This window comes from Chiloscyllium punctatum, chromosome 14 (genome assembly GCF_047496795.1).
Source record: "Chiloscyllium punctatum isolate Juve2018m chromosome 14, sChiPun1.3, whole genome shotgun sequence".
Taxonomy (NCBI): domain Eukaryota; kingdom Metazoa; phylum Chordata; class Chondrichthyes; order Orectolobiformes; family Hemiscylliidae; genus Chiloscyllium; species Chiloscyllium punctatum.
The window spans coordinates 101,016,682-101,031,303 of record NC_092752.1 but is presented as its reverse complement, the minus strand read 5'-3'; positions in this window follow the sequence as shown (position 1 = coordinate 101,031,303).

The window sequence follows — 14,622 nt, the reverse complement described above, 5'->3', positions numbered from 1 at the left end:
AGTGGGTCATGTCTTTTGGTAGCCAGTTGGAGCCAGATGGCACGACAACAGGACAGTCTGAAATGGAGCGAAATGATTTTTTATACACTGTTTAATCAGTGTGTGTTCAAATAAGGAAGATTGTTCATATGTGTACAACACATTCTGAATGAACAACGGAGACACAGTTAATGAAAAATGATGCACACGATGGATAAATTTTATAAAGCATTAAAACATTATTTGATCCTCATCTGAAGTGATACCTTCCCTTTCTCTCAACGTTCCCCCTTTTCTGGGAGTCCCAACTCTAGTCTCTCATTCTTGTCAGGGTGTGTGTTATAAATGTTTGATTCTGGTTTCCCAACTTATTTCAGTTAATCCCCTTTCTACCGGGATTTCAATATGTTGGCCTGCTGGGCTCTTTCCAAAGCTAGTGTCTGTCATATTGTTGGAGAGAAAAGTTATGGCATCAGACCCAGCATTTAAACATATTGCTCTTTTGTACGTGAACTGTACAAAGGACCACAGTACACAGGATTTGCCAAAATATTGAGGGAGGTATATCTACTTCTTTTGATTATATAGTTTCCTCATTTTCCACATCTCCATATCTATATCCTCTCTCTCGTATTCCCTTTGTATCTAGTTAAGAAATCCACCAATTATTCTTTGTGTCCCATCTCCCAAAACTCTTTCTTTCAGTTTATATCTAATGCTCTCTTCAAGATGTAATGTGGTTATAATTACGCAATGTAACTACAAAGACATGCGGGAGGAGCTGGCTAGAGTTAATTGGAAGGGGAGCTGAGCAGGAAAGACCATGGAGCCGCAACAGCAAATGTTTGTAGGGCTAATTTGGAAGATAATACCAGAAATGCAACCCCAAGAAGATGAAACATTCTCATGGGAGGACAAGGCAGCCATGAGTGAGAAGGCATCAAACCAAAAGAGAAAAGATACAATGTGGTGAAGATGATTTTGAATCCAGTGAATTCAATGGCTCTGAAACGACATAAGGCTGGCATCACTGACACGACAGAGCTCTTAATCATGGTCAGGGAGAGAAACAGAGGAAACAGATTCACTTTAAACACAGAAGATGGTATTTCTTTAGGAAAAAGATTCAGGTGAATTAAATATTTCAATTAAGATCAGTTAAATACTTTTGCAGAATGTGTCAGATTGGAAACAAGACCTGGGGAGACAGACCCTCAGCAGAATGAGAGTTTGAAAATGGAAGTATTTCCACATCAGAAACCAGGTTAGGTCACTGAGTGCAGGGCTGATGGGGGAATGAGTCTCAGTGAGAATTGGGGAACAGACAGCAGAATTGCATTGCAGAAATTGCAGCTCGAAACTGCGTATTCATGTAGCTGTAGACCACAGCAGCAGGAGAAGCAGACCTGCATTAAACCACAACCTGTAACTTTTTGCCAGGATGACACCTCAGTCTGTCATTGCAATCAACACCATCTATGGCTCGGTGACGAGTGTGGGTGAACATGTCAGAGTCAGAATCACTTGAACCTTAACCTGATGCTAAATCATTAACGCTACCAGACTTGACCAACAGATCTGAACGAAGCCCTGCAGTCCTGCCACATTCAGTAATAAATGGACAATTAAACAAATGACTGGAGGAGAGGGCTCCACAAACATCCCCATCCTAAATAATGGAACAGACCTGCGCATCAGTGTAAAAGAGAAGGATGTTTTATCTGCACCATCCTCTGCCAGAAGTGGTGAGTCATTGATACACCTCACCCTCATCAAGATGCCCACAAAATCACAGATGCCAGTCTTCAACTAATTCGATTTGCTGCATGTGAGAGGAAGAAACAGCTGAACACAGTAGATACGACACAGACAATGGGCTCTGACCCCATTCCTGCAACAGGACTGACGCGTTGTGCTACACAACAAGCCGTGTCCCTGGGGAAGCTGTTTCAGTCCAACTCCAACTCTAACATCTCCCTGGCAAAATGGATAATTACTCAGCTATGTCCAGTCCCCGAAAACGGGAATAATTACAATCTGACCAATTATCACCCCCTCAGTCCCATTACGACAGTCAAATTGGTGAGAGTTCTTTTTGACAGAGATGTCAAGCAGCACAGAAAAACCCTGCGCAATGTGGTTTCCGACAGGTCCCCACGTGTAGATAGTGTTGTGGAAATGTCGCTGGATTACTAATCCAGACCAGGATAATGATCTGGCAGCGGGTGGAAGTTAAAGACAATTAATAAAATATCGAGATCAAAAATCTGGGGTCAGTAACAGTGACCGTGAAGCCAATACCGATTGTAAACAGAATTTCCTTCTCCAATGTACTTTTAGGAAGTGAATCTCCCGTGATGTCCTGGGCTGGGCGAAAAGTGACTCTAAAGACCCTGACATGTGATAAACATTGCATTGGTCTCTGAAACAGCCCAGCAAAGCACTCATTTGTATCAAACTACTCCGAGGTCTGAAAGGATGAAACCGGACAGAACACCCGGCCTCAGCATCAGTGTTGGAAAAGGGAATGGGAACACAGTCCTGTCCACTCTGCAGAAACCTCCTTCCTAACATCTGAGAGCTTGTGACAGCATTTACAGAGCTTTTCCAGAGACTGGACAGAAACAGCGGGAAAGGAGTAGATCATACAACACATTGAGCCTCCCCATTCTACTTCATGGAAAAAATCTCCTCAATACACCGACCCCACATGATATACATATTCGTTAATGTGAGTAACAATTGGGAAGCTATAAAATAGGCGGTGCAGTATTACGTTTGGTCCATCGAGTTTGCTCACCAATTCAATGAAATGATGGTTGGCCCTTTATTTCCACACCGTATTCCTGCTCTCCCACCATCCCTTTAATGTCTCTAAATCCTTATTTATAATCAGTGTCTTGGATTCCAGGTGCGAGCGAATTCCCCAGGTTAACCAGTCTGTGAGAGCAGACATTTATTCTCATCTCAATGCAGAGTGACTGCCTGTACCTAATACTGTGGCACCTTGTATTAGAAGTCCCAGCCAGGGGAATTATCATCCCTGCTTCCAATCTGCCTCACCCTGTTAGAGTTTTATATATCTCACTGAGATCTCCACTCATTTTCCTAAACCTCATGGAATACTGGCCCAGTTACCGCAAACTCTGCTCCCACAACAAGCCCGTCATCCGAGAGATCAGTCTGGTCATCCTTCAGTGCTCTCCATCAATCTCAGGTTTGACCTTTATTAGGTAAGGAGACCAAAACTGAACACAATACTGCACAGTGATCGAGATGGGGTCTCTCCACGGCCCTGTACAGCTGTAGTAAGACACCCTTTCTCCTGGACTCGCATCCCCCTGAAATGAAGGTCCACACACCATTTATCTTCCTCACTGCTTTCTGTTTCTGCAATATTCCTTTCAGCGACTGGTGTACAAGGAGATGCAGATCCTTTTCAGTGTTGCCGCTCCCCACTTGGTGGGTCTGTGTACACTGGGCAGCGTGCCAATACCATGCCCAGTATTGACTTCTGGTTGCAGATCTCACTGCAGTGCAGGGGCCTCAGAGGTTTATGCAAAAGGAAACAACAAAAAGGAGCATAAGTCCCTTTGTAGATCAACATGTTTCAACCAATCCCTTTCAAATGGTAGGCTGCCAATTTATCGTTTCCACCAAAGGGCACACCGTCACCTCTATCCACATTGTTCTCCATCTGCCACGTATTTAAGCATTCACTCCACTTGTCTTAGTCTTCTCGGTACTTTTTTACATCCTCCTCACCCACTCACAATCCCACATCCGTTAGTGCTGTCAGCAGGGTGGGATATATTGTATCTGATTCCAGCAACCCAATGTTTAAAGGGCATTGTGAACAGCCTGGCCCCAAGCACCGATCCCTGCGACACCTCAGCAACCGTCCTCTGTTAATTTCTATTTATTTATTTCATGAATCTGGGTGTCACTGGCTGGGCCAGCATTTATTCCTTGCCCCTAGTTGCCCTTGAGAAGGTGGTGGTGAGCTGCCTTGTTGAACGCTGCAGTCCACCTGCTGTGGTTGACCTCCAATGCCATTAGGGAGGGAATCCCAGGATTCTGACCCAGTGACTGTGAAGGAGCTGTGATATATTTCCAAGTCAGGATGGTGAATGGCTTGGAGGGGAACCTAAAGATGATGGTATTTCCATGCATCTGCAGCCCTTGTCCTTCTAGATAGACGTGATCGTGAGTTGGGAAGATGGTCTCTGAGGATCTTTGGTGAATCATTTCATTGCAGCATGTAGATAGTAAAACAGTGCTGCTGATGCTGAGCGTCGATGGTGGAGCATTGTGGATGAAGAGACAGTCAAACAGGCTGCTTTGTCCTGGATGGTATAAAGATTCTTGAGTGTTGTTGGTGCTGCACTCATCCAGGCAAATTGGGAGTCTCCTAAAACACTTCTGACTTATGCATTTTAGACCATGGACAGATGTTTACAAGTCAGGATGTGAATTACTCGCCGCAGAATTTCTTGCTTCTGACGTGCTCTTATAGTTACTGTGTTTATGTGGCGAGACCAGTGAGTTTCTGAGCAATGATTACCTACCAAGACTTTGATACTGGGGGATTCAGTGATAGTAACACCATTGAATGCCAAGGGGCAAGTTAGATTGTATTTTATTGGTGATGGTCATGGTCTGGCATTTGTGTGGCCTGAATATTATTTTCCACTTGTCAGCCTGGATACTGTCCAGATCTTGTCGCATTTGAACATGGACTGCTTCAGTATCTGAGGAGCCACAAATGTTGAAAAATATTGTACAATCATTGGCGAACATCCCCACTGCTGACCTTAAAATGGAGGGTAGGTCATTGATGAAGCAGCCCTGAGAGGTTTTCTGCCACAGCTCGAGGGACTCCTACAGACTTGGAGCTGAGTTGACTGACCTTCATCAACCATGACCATCTTCCTACGTGTCAGGTATGATTCTAACCAGCGGGGAGTTTCCCTCTGATACCCATTGATTCCAGTGTTGCTAAGGTCCCTTAATACCACACTTGGTCGAAGACAGCCTCGTTTTAAAGGACTGTCACTCTCACCCCACCCCTGGAATTCAGCTCTTTTGTCCATGTTTGAACCACGGTAATGAGGTCAGGAGCTTAGTGGCCCTGGTGGAGCCCTAACTGGGCATCATTGACCAGGGTATTGCTGAGCACGTGCTGCTTAAAAGCACTGAGACCTTCCACCACTTTACTAATGATCGAGAGTAGACTGACAAGAGTGGGAATACCATCATCTTTAGGTTCCCCTCCAAGCCATTCACCATCTGACTTGGAAATATATTTGCTTTTTATAAACAGGAGATACGTGGGGTAATTTTCCACATAATCGGGGAAAGCCATTGTTGTAACCGTATTGAAACAGTTTGGCCTGGGGAATGGCAAGTTATGGAGCACACGTTTTCAGTACTATTGCCAGAATGTTGTCAGAGTATGGACTCTTTGGAGTATCCAGTATCTCCAACCGTTTCTGGATATCACGTGGACTGAATCGAATTGGTTGATGACTGGTAACTGAATCGTTGAGGACCACTGGAGGAGGCCGAGATAGATCATTCACTCAGCATTTCTGACTGAAGATTGTTGCGATTGCATCAGCCTTATCTTACGCACTAAAGTGCTGGGGTTCTCCATTATGGAGGAAGGGGTTATTTGTGGAATCTCTTCCTCCAGTGAATTGTTTAATTGTCCCCAACGTTGATCGACTAGATGTGGAAGGACTGCAGAGCTTAGGTCTGTTCCTTTGCTTGTGGGATCACTTAGCTCTATCACTTACTGCTTCTGCTGTTTGGCGCACAAATAGTCCTGTTTGGTGGCTTCACCAGGCTGACACCTCATTGTCAGGTATGCCTGGTGCTGCTCCTGCCATCCTGCACACTCCAATGAACCAAGGTTGAATCTCTGGATTGATGGTAATTGTTGTGGGGGGATACGCCAGGCCATGAGGTTGTGTGGTATACAATTCTGCTCCTATAGATGACCCACAACACCTTTTGAACACCCTGACTTGAGCTGCTAGATCTGTTCGAAGTCTGTCCTATTTAGCACCGTGATCGAACCACCCAAATTGGTGGAGGATATTCTCAATGTGCAAGTGTGACTTTGTCTCCACAATGACTATGCGGTGGCCACTCTTACCGATGCCGTCATGGACAGATACTTCTGCAACTGGCAGATTAGTAAGGCTGTGGTCAATATGTATTTTCCTCTTGTTGTTTCCTTCACCATCTGCCGCAGTACCAGTCTAGCAGTTATATCCTTTCGGACCCGGCCAGCTCGATCAGTATTGCTGTTGCTGAGATACTCTTGGAGGTGGACATTAAAATCCGCTACTCAGAGTACATCTTGCGTCCGTGCTACCATTAGTGCTTCCTCCAAGTGTTGATCAGCATGGAGGCGTACTGATTCATCAGTTGAGAGAGGCTGGTACATGGTTATCAGCAGGAGGTTTTTTTTCCCATGTGTAAACTAATGCCATGAGACTTCATGGGATACGGAGTCAAGAGCAATTCCCTTCCAACTGTATCCCAATGTGCCGCCACTTCTGCTGTGTCCGTCCTGCTGATGAGACAGGAGATATCCGGGGAAGATGATGGGGAATCTGGGACATAGGCTGAAATGGATCATCCACTCAGCACTTCTGACTGAAGATTGTTGCGAATAAATCAGCCTTATCTTATACACTGAAGTGCTGGGCTCTTCCATCATGGAGGAAGGGGTTATTTGTGGAATCCCTTCCTCCAGTGAATTGTTTAATTGTCCCTAAAGTTTCTTGCCTAGATCTGGAAGGACTTATACCTTACAGAATCATACCTTACAGACAATGTCAGGCTGTTGCTTGACGAGTCTGTTTATTTCTATTCACTGTTTCCTGCCAGCTGTCCCATGATAGAAACATGTCCATATATTATCCCCAATCCACTCAGATTTGATTTTGCAAACTGAGCTTGGAGCTTTACCAAAATATATCTAAAAATCAACATGTTTAACATTCATTGCTTCTCTTTCATTTGTCTCCCAGTCTGTTTCTCAAACATAATTCCCATTTCATAAAATATGTTAGTGTTGTCTATGACCATTACTTTTAGCCCCAATAATTTCTCCTAAACAATTTACTTACTATGTTCTATGTTCCATGTACTCTATCATTTTCCCACACCGGACTTGGTTTTCCCTTGTATTGTTAGAAAATTCTGTGAAGACAGAACGGAAGTAGTGGCTTCACAGTTTTGACATTTCCCTGTTCCCCATTCTCCATTCTCTGGTTTCAAACTGTAAGGAAACTGCACTTGTTTTCTCATATTTCTCACATTGATATAATTTAACAAGCTAATACAGTTCACTCTTATAACCCTTATGAATATAACTCTTCAGAAACCCATTAATTCCTGCCTGAAACTGCTCAATAACTGACCTTCCACACCATACACTCACAGGAGCATAGACTCTGTGCCTACAGAAGTACTGCACGATCTATATTAGTCCCACTTTTCTACAGCAGGCCCATAGCCTGGAATGTTATGAAAATTCCAAGTGCTCGTCCAAGTACTTTTTAATGATTGTGAGGTTACTCGTGATAATTCCCCTCCCAGGAAGTAATCCCAGAACACAACACCCTCCAGGTGAAAAATATGATTAAATCCTCTCTGAACCTCAAACGTTTCACTTTAAAAGTGTACTGGCTTGTTCTTGACTCTCTGACTAAAAGGAACAGCTGCTCTCTATTCCCCCCTGTCCGTATCACTCATAATCTTATCCATCTGAATCACATCCCCCTCACCTTTCTCTGCTCCAAAGTAAACAACCCGAGCTTATCCAGCCTCTCTCCATAGCTGATATGTACCATCCCAGGGAACATCCTGGTGAATCACCCCTGCACCCTCTCCAGTACAATCACATCCTTCCTGGAATGTGGCTCCCAGAAATACATACAGTATTCCATTTTGGCCGAACCAAAGCCCTGTATTGCTCTTATAATCTACACCCTGATTAGGAAACACAACACCCAAGGTCCAATTCTTAACTAGCCCATTAACCTGTCCAGCCACATTCAGGAATGTGTGGTGAAACACAATCTGAACTTCCCAGTGTACTACCATTCATTGAGTCCTCCCCTGTCTGGTTCCTTCTCCCAAAGTGCATCACTTCATATTTATGAAGGTTAGGTTATATCTGCCATTGATGTGCCCATCGGACCATTCCATCTGCATCTTCCTGTAACTTAAGGCCTTCCTCCTCACTGGTAACCATCCAGCCAATCTTTATGTCAAAAATACACTTACTTATCACACCTCCCCCACTCTCCACCTAGCACCCTCCACGTTCACATCTACATTTTCTATGAACAACACAAACAATAATGGACATAGCCCTGATCCCTGTGGTACACCAGGAGATACCTGTCGCCAGTCACACAAACAGCCTTCACCCACCACCCTCTGTCTCCTGCCACTAAGAGAATTTTCGTTGTAACTTGTCACGTCATCTTTCATGTTGTGAGATTTTACTTTATTTTTCAGTTTCCCAGGTGGAAATTTGTCAAAGGCCTTCCTTCAAAACTAAACAATCGACCTCCTCAAACTTATTCAATCAAATCCATTGGATGTGACTTCCTTCTGAAAAAGTCATGATGATTATCCCTGAAATAACCTTGCGACTCTGATTGGAGTTCAACTTTCTCCTTCCCTGTTTTCTCCAGTTCCCTTAACAGTGATCTAATACTCGCTCGTCTATAGTTCCCTGGTCTATCTCCCCACCCTTACTGTGAAGTAGAATCGTATTAGCAGTTCTTCAGTTCTCTGGCACCTTCCCTATTGTCAGATTCTAATTAAAATATTCAGTTAGGGTCTTTCCTCCCTTGACCCCAACAGCCACTGTGATACAACTCATTCAGACATGGAGATTGGTCCAAATTTACACAGAACAAAGCCTCAAATCCTTTCTCGTATTTTGCATCAATCTGTTCAAGAGCTTTCCAGTCCATATTCTTGAATTCTGTCCCTGCCTCCTCCTTCTCCCAAGTCAAATAGATGTGAAGGTCTCATGTAACAATCCATCAATGTTCTCCAGCTTGACACACAGATTGCCCCTTTGGTTTCTAATGGACACTAACTGTTTGCTGATTATTCTGTTCTACTTGTCTGTGTAGGATATCATGGGATTCTCCTTGATCTCGCCTACTCGTACTTCTCCATGTCCCTCTGTTATTCAGTCCCCGCTATGTTTCACTGCAATCACCTCTCTTGTTTTGAAACTCGAGACCACAGGCTGAGTTTCCACATCAGACAATCTTGCCATTTTAGGGATTAATCGGCATAATACCTTTTGCAGTTCCTCTGTAGTCAGTACATTTTTTTTAGATTGGGAGTCCGAATGATGCACAATACTTTAAGTCTCGTCTCACCAGCACTCGATGTAACTGGTGCACGACATCCTCTATATTCGAAATTCATTCACATGAATGTAAACCTAATTTTTACTTTCCCATTTGCAAATGTTCTTCCCAATACCTCTCACTTTAACTTTCTTGTGAGCTTACTGTGTGAGTTCGTAAAAAAAGCTCATGACTATCCAACTATATATTATACATTGGTTCTTCATTGCCTATGACCACAAGAATCATCTTCATACCGTTCCAAAAAAAAGTTGCCACTTCTGGTTGTCCGTTCATTGGTACATTCTCAAACTTCCCAGTTATGTTATTACCTTCGAAATATCTAGTAGCATGTTCTTTGTAATCGAGTCCAACCCGGCTGCGGATGACAAGATAACTGGTCTGTAGTTCACCATTCTCCAAATTCATTCTTTCTTAAACTGTTGGACAATACTTATAACCTTTGTCTTATCCAGATTGGCTAAATGCCTTTCGGGAATGTGTTAGAAAATAAAGTGAAAATCCGCGATGCAATCAACACGTCTATTGCTGCTTCCTCTGAAATTCTTGGATGAAGTACATCTGATCTGTCAGATTTATACTCAATCCAGCTTTCTTTTCAAAGATAACCCCAACACCGATAAGAATGAACTTAGACTTTACTTACACAAGTCCCGTGGTCACTTGGTTTTTCTGGAAGAATTTCTGGACATTCTTCCATGAAGATAGACACAAAGAAACTGTTTCTTTTCCCAGCGATTTCTCTGTTCTCTGCAATAAATTATCCTGAACGCACACCAACTGCTCCACATTTGACCTCGTTTTTATTTTTTTTCATACATTGGTAGACGCTTTTTAGCAGTCTTGATGTTTTTCTTTTGTTTACCCGCTTTTTCTCTTTCTGATTTTCTTCTGTTTCTTGGTCATCCTTTGCTGGGTCCTACATTTCTCTGAATCCACTGGCTTACTGCAACACTTGGCATTTTTCTAAGCTGCCTCCTTTCATCTAATAGGTCGATGAAGGTGGGGTTGAAAGTGATAGTCGGAGAGGAGGGTGGCCCAGATTGATAGGAAGGACTGTGGACATATAGGAACATTCTAAAGGGCGGTGCTGACTTGGAAGGTTGGAGTGGGATAACGTGGGATTAGGGGAAATGGCGATACCCATCCCAAAGAGGATGCTTCCTTCCTCCAGGCTTCTGGTGACTCAGGTTTGGCGATGGAGCAGGCCCAGGGCGCTCATGTCCTTGGCAGAGTGGGAAGGGGAGGTAAAGTGCTCAGCCACAAGGCGATGGAGTTGTTCATTGCGGCTGTCCCAGGGATGTTCTCTGAAATGATCCACAAGTTGACCTCCTGCTTCGCCAATGTAGAGAAGCCACATTGGGTTTAATGGATGCAGTCGATGAGGCGTTCTGTCTCCCTTCATCACCTATCACTTTCAACCCCACTTTCATCTACCGATCACAATCCCAGCGACCTCACATCCTGCCGCACCCCTTCTCATTTATCTCTCTTGACCCCTTGACCCATAAGCCTCATTCCTGATGAAGGGTTTATGCCCGATACGTCAATTCTCCTGGTCCTCGTATGCTGCCTGACTGCTCTTTTCCAGCACCACAGTCTTCGACTCTGATCTCCAGCATCTATAGTCCCCACTTTCTCCTCACACCTTCAGGGCTTGCATGACTCTGGTTTATCACGGTTACTTCAAATAAAACAAAAATTATCGTGTACTCAAGCAGCGTAAATGAAAACCAATACATTTTGGTCACTGTTCCCAAAAGGTCCTTTTCAGCAAAATTTTCAATTAGGTCTTCTGATCACTCAACACCAATTCCTAAATAACCTGATCTCGAGCTCAATGTTCAACATTATGTTAATGCAAACCATCTCACACGTGGTCATGAAATCCATTTTTCCCAGCATTAGCATTCAATTGGGATAACACAGTTTAGATATAATTTAAACAGTACATTATTACTGCAGTATCCACAAATGTGTATATCTCACTTCCTGTTTTATAACATGTCCAGCATTTGTATTGCAGCTTTCACTTTGATATAAAACTCCCATCAATGTTTGCTCCTCACTGCTGTTTTTACGCTCCACCTTACTAGATTCTGTGGAATCTGAGCGACGTGGGCTCTGGGGAGGTTAATGACAAAGATCATCTCGCCACATCATTTATGATCTTCTCCAACTTTAATTTCTCCAGATCTCCCGTTATGCTGATGGAGTAGAGAAGGACAATGATCTTCCAACAATGCTCTGTATTCGCCCAGAGAGCTGAGACAGCTCTAACCTGGGTGGGAACTTTACAGCAGGTGGGTAATGTGTTGCTGCTGCTGTACAGTGTCTTAGTGAGATCACATCTAGAGTAGTGTGTACAGATTTAATCTCTTCAATGAAGAAAAGATGCGGTTATATTGGAAACAGCTCAGAGATGGTTCCCCCAACTGATTCCTGCAATGAAGGTGCGAGCTTATAACGAAAGGATGATCAGGTTGACCCAGTAGCCATTGGAGTTGACAAAAATTAAAAATGATCTTCCTTGAAAATAGATGACAGAAGGAGTCAACAAGTGAAGCAAATAACACAGATAGTGGAGGAACCATTCCATTCTCCAGCCTGTTACACAGGAACAATAGGAGAATATTCAGGCCTTTGAACCTGTTGCATCAAAACAGGACGAGGCTATTCAGACCTTGGAGCCTGATATACATTTACAGAAGGAGGCCAATCAGCCACTCGAGCCTATAACAGTAGGCCATGCTGCACCAGTATCCTGTTAAACAGCAACAGGGTCAGTCCATTCAGCCTCCTCAAGTCTGTAACATAGGAACTGGAAGAGGTCACACAGTGACTGGGGATTGTTACACTGGGATAACAGGAGGCCATTCAGACCCACCGAGCCTATTGCAAGGGAATTGGATAAGGATAAAAACTATCTGAGACTTCTTTCATGAGAAAGGAAGAAGTAATTTAGACACGTGTTAAATGGGAACAAGAGAAGACCAATCAATCCCACACTCCCATCTCCGGTACACATGAGGAGACCGTTCAGTATATCCACCTGTTATGGGGAAGTATGAGAAGACCCATCAGCCCCTCAAAATGTTACCCAGTAACAGGAAGATTTCGTAATCTCCCAATCCTCTAACGCATCAACAGGTGGAGGTATTTCTGGCCTTGGAGATGACAATATGGGAACACCAGAAAGACGTCAGCCCATCGAGTTTGTATACCAGGAGGATGGTGAGTCCATTCAGCCACACATGGCTCTTACTCAGCAATTGGAGCAGATCTCTTAAAAACGCGTGCCCATTAAATAGGAATTCAAAGAAAACGTGAAGGCTTTCGAAAGGGAAGAACTTATAATAATGGTATACATTAGAGACTAAAGTGTAACAATAAACCATTGTAATTTAAGGCAAATTGTTAGAGTCATTGTTCAGGACATTTGCAAAGTTAAACCACAATCCATGAGCGTCAACATGATTTTACGGACGCTAAATCGTGTTTGAATTGTTTGCTTGAGTTATTTGAAGATGTCATAAATAAGGTGGAGCGTGGGAATCCTGGAGATGGAACATATCTGGTCTTCCTGAAGGCATCAGATATGTCGCTTCTCTAAAGAGTAAGTGGTAAGATCAGACAACATGGGTTTAGGAGTAATTTATTCGCTTGGATGGAGGATTGATTAACTAACAAAATGGAGTCAGATGGATTAAATGTGTCATTTTCTTTTGGCAAATACAATTTGTGGGGTGCCAGTGATTTCAGTACTCATGCCTCAACCATTTGCGATCGATGGGAATACTGTACTCGGTTGATGGGATAGAAAATACGATGCCACATTTTCAGATGACACTAGCATCGGTGGGAAATTACTTCGCAATGATGATGCAAGAAATTTTAAAACTATATGGATAGGTTGGGTGAATGGGCCAACATTTGGCAAGGAAAAATAAAGCGAATAAATATGGGGCTATTCAAGTTGGCCAGTATAATAGAAAGACAAATTATTATCTAAATGGAGAGAAACTTCAAAGTGCGTAGGTGCAGTGGGATCTGGGTGCCTGCTTGCATATCACAGAAAACCTGCTTGCAGGTACTGCGAGTAATGAGAAATGCAAGCTTAATTTCGGTGTTTATTCATAAAAGGATTGAGTAAAAAGGTAGGGAGTGTTGGTGTAGCTATGCAAGGCATTTGTGAGGCTGCAACTGGAGTACAGTTTGGGGGTCCTTCAGAATGAGCTATTTCCATTGTAGGCAATTCAGAAGAGCTCCATTAGATTGATTCCATATTAGAAGTGTTTGTCTTATGAAATGAAATTGAGCAGTTTAGGCCTATACTCTCGAGTTTATAAGATTGAAAGGAGATCTGATTGAGGTCTGTAAAATGCTAAAAGTAATTTAAAGTGGAGATGTGGAGTGGATTTTTTTTTTCATGTGTCGCAATCTACAACAAGAGACTAGAGTTTTAGGATGGAGAGATGGCAGGAAAGTGGAACAGAGGCCGCGTTGAAATCAGCCTCATCGAGGGATTGGATTAATAGAACATAGAACACAGAAAAATACAGCGCAGTACAGGCCCTTTGGCCCTCGATGTTGCGCCGATCTAAGCCCACCTAACCTACACTAGCCCACTATCCTCCATATGCCTATCCAATGCCTGTTTAAATGCCCATAAACAGGGAGAGTCCACCACTGCTACTGGCAGGGCATTCCATTAACTCACGACTCGCTGATTAAAGAATCTATCACTAACATGTGTCCTACCACTCCTTCATTTAAAGCTATGCTCCCTCGTAATAGCTGACTCCATACAGGAAAAAAGGTTCTCATGGTCAACCCTATCTAAACCCTTAACCATCTTGTACACCTCTATCAAGTCACCCCAAACCTTCTTTTCTCCAATGAAAACAGCCCCAAGTGCCTCAGCCGTTCCTCATACCATCTTCCTACCATACCAGGCAACATCCTGGTAAACCTCCTCTGCACCCGTTCCAGTGCCTCCACATCCTTCCTATAGTATGGCGACCAAAATTGCACACAATGCTCCAGATGCGGCCGCACCAGAGTCTTATACAACTGCAACATGACCTCAGGAATCCGGAACTGAATTCCTCTACCAATAAATACCAGAAAGCCATATGCCTTCTTCACCGCACTATTTACCTGGGTGGCAACTTTCAGAGATCTGTGTACATGGACACCAAGATCCCTCTGCTTATCCACACTTCCA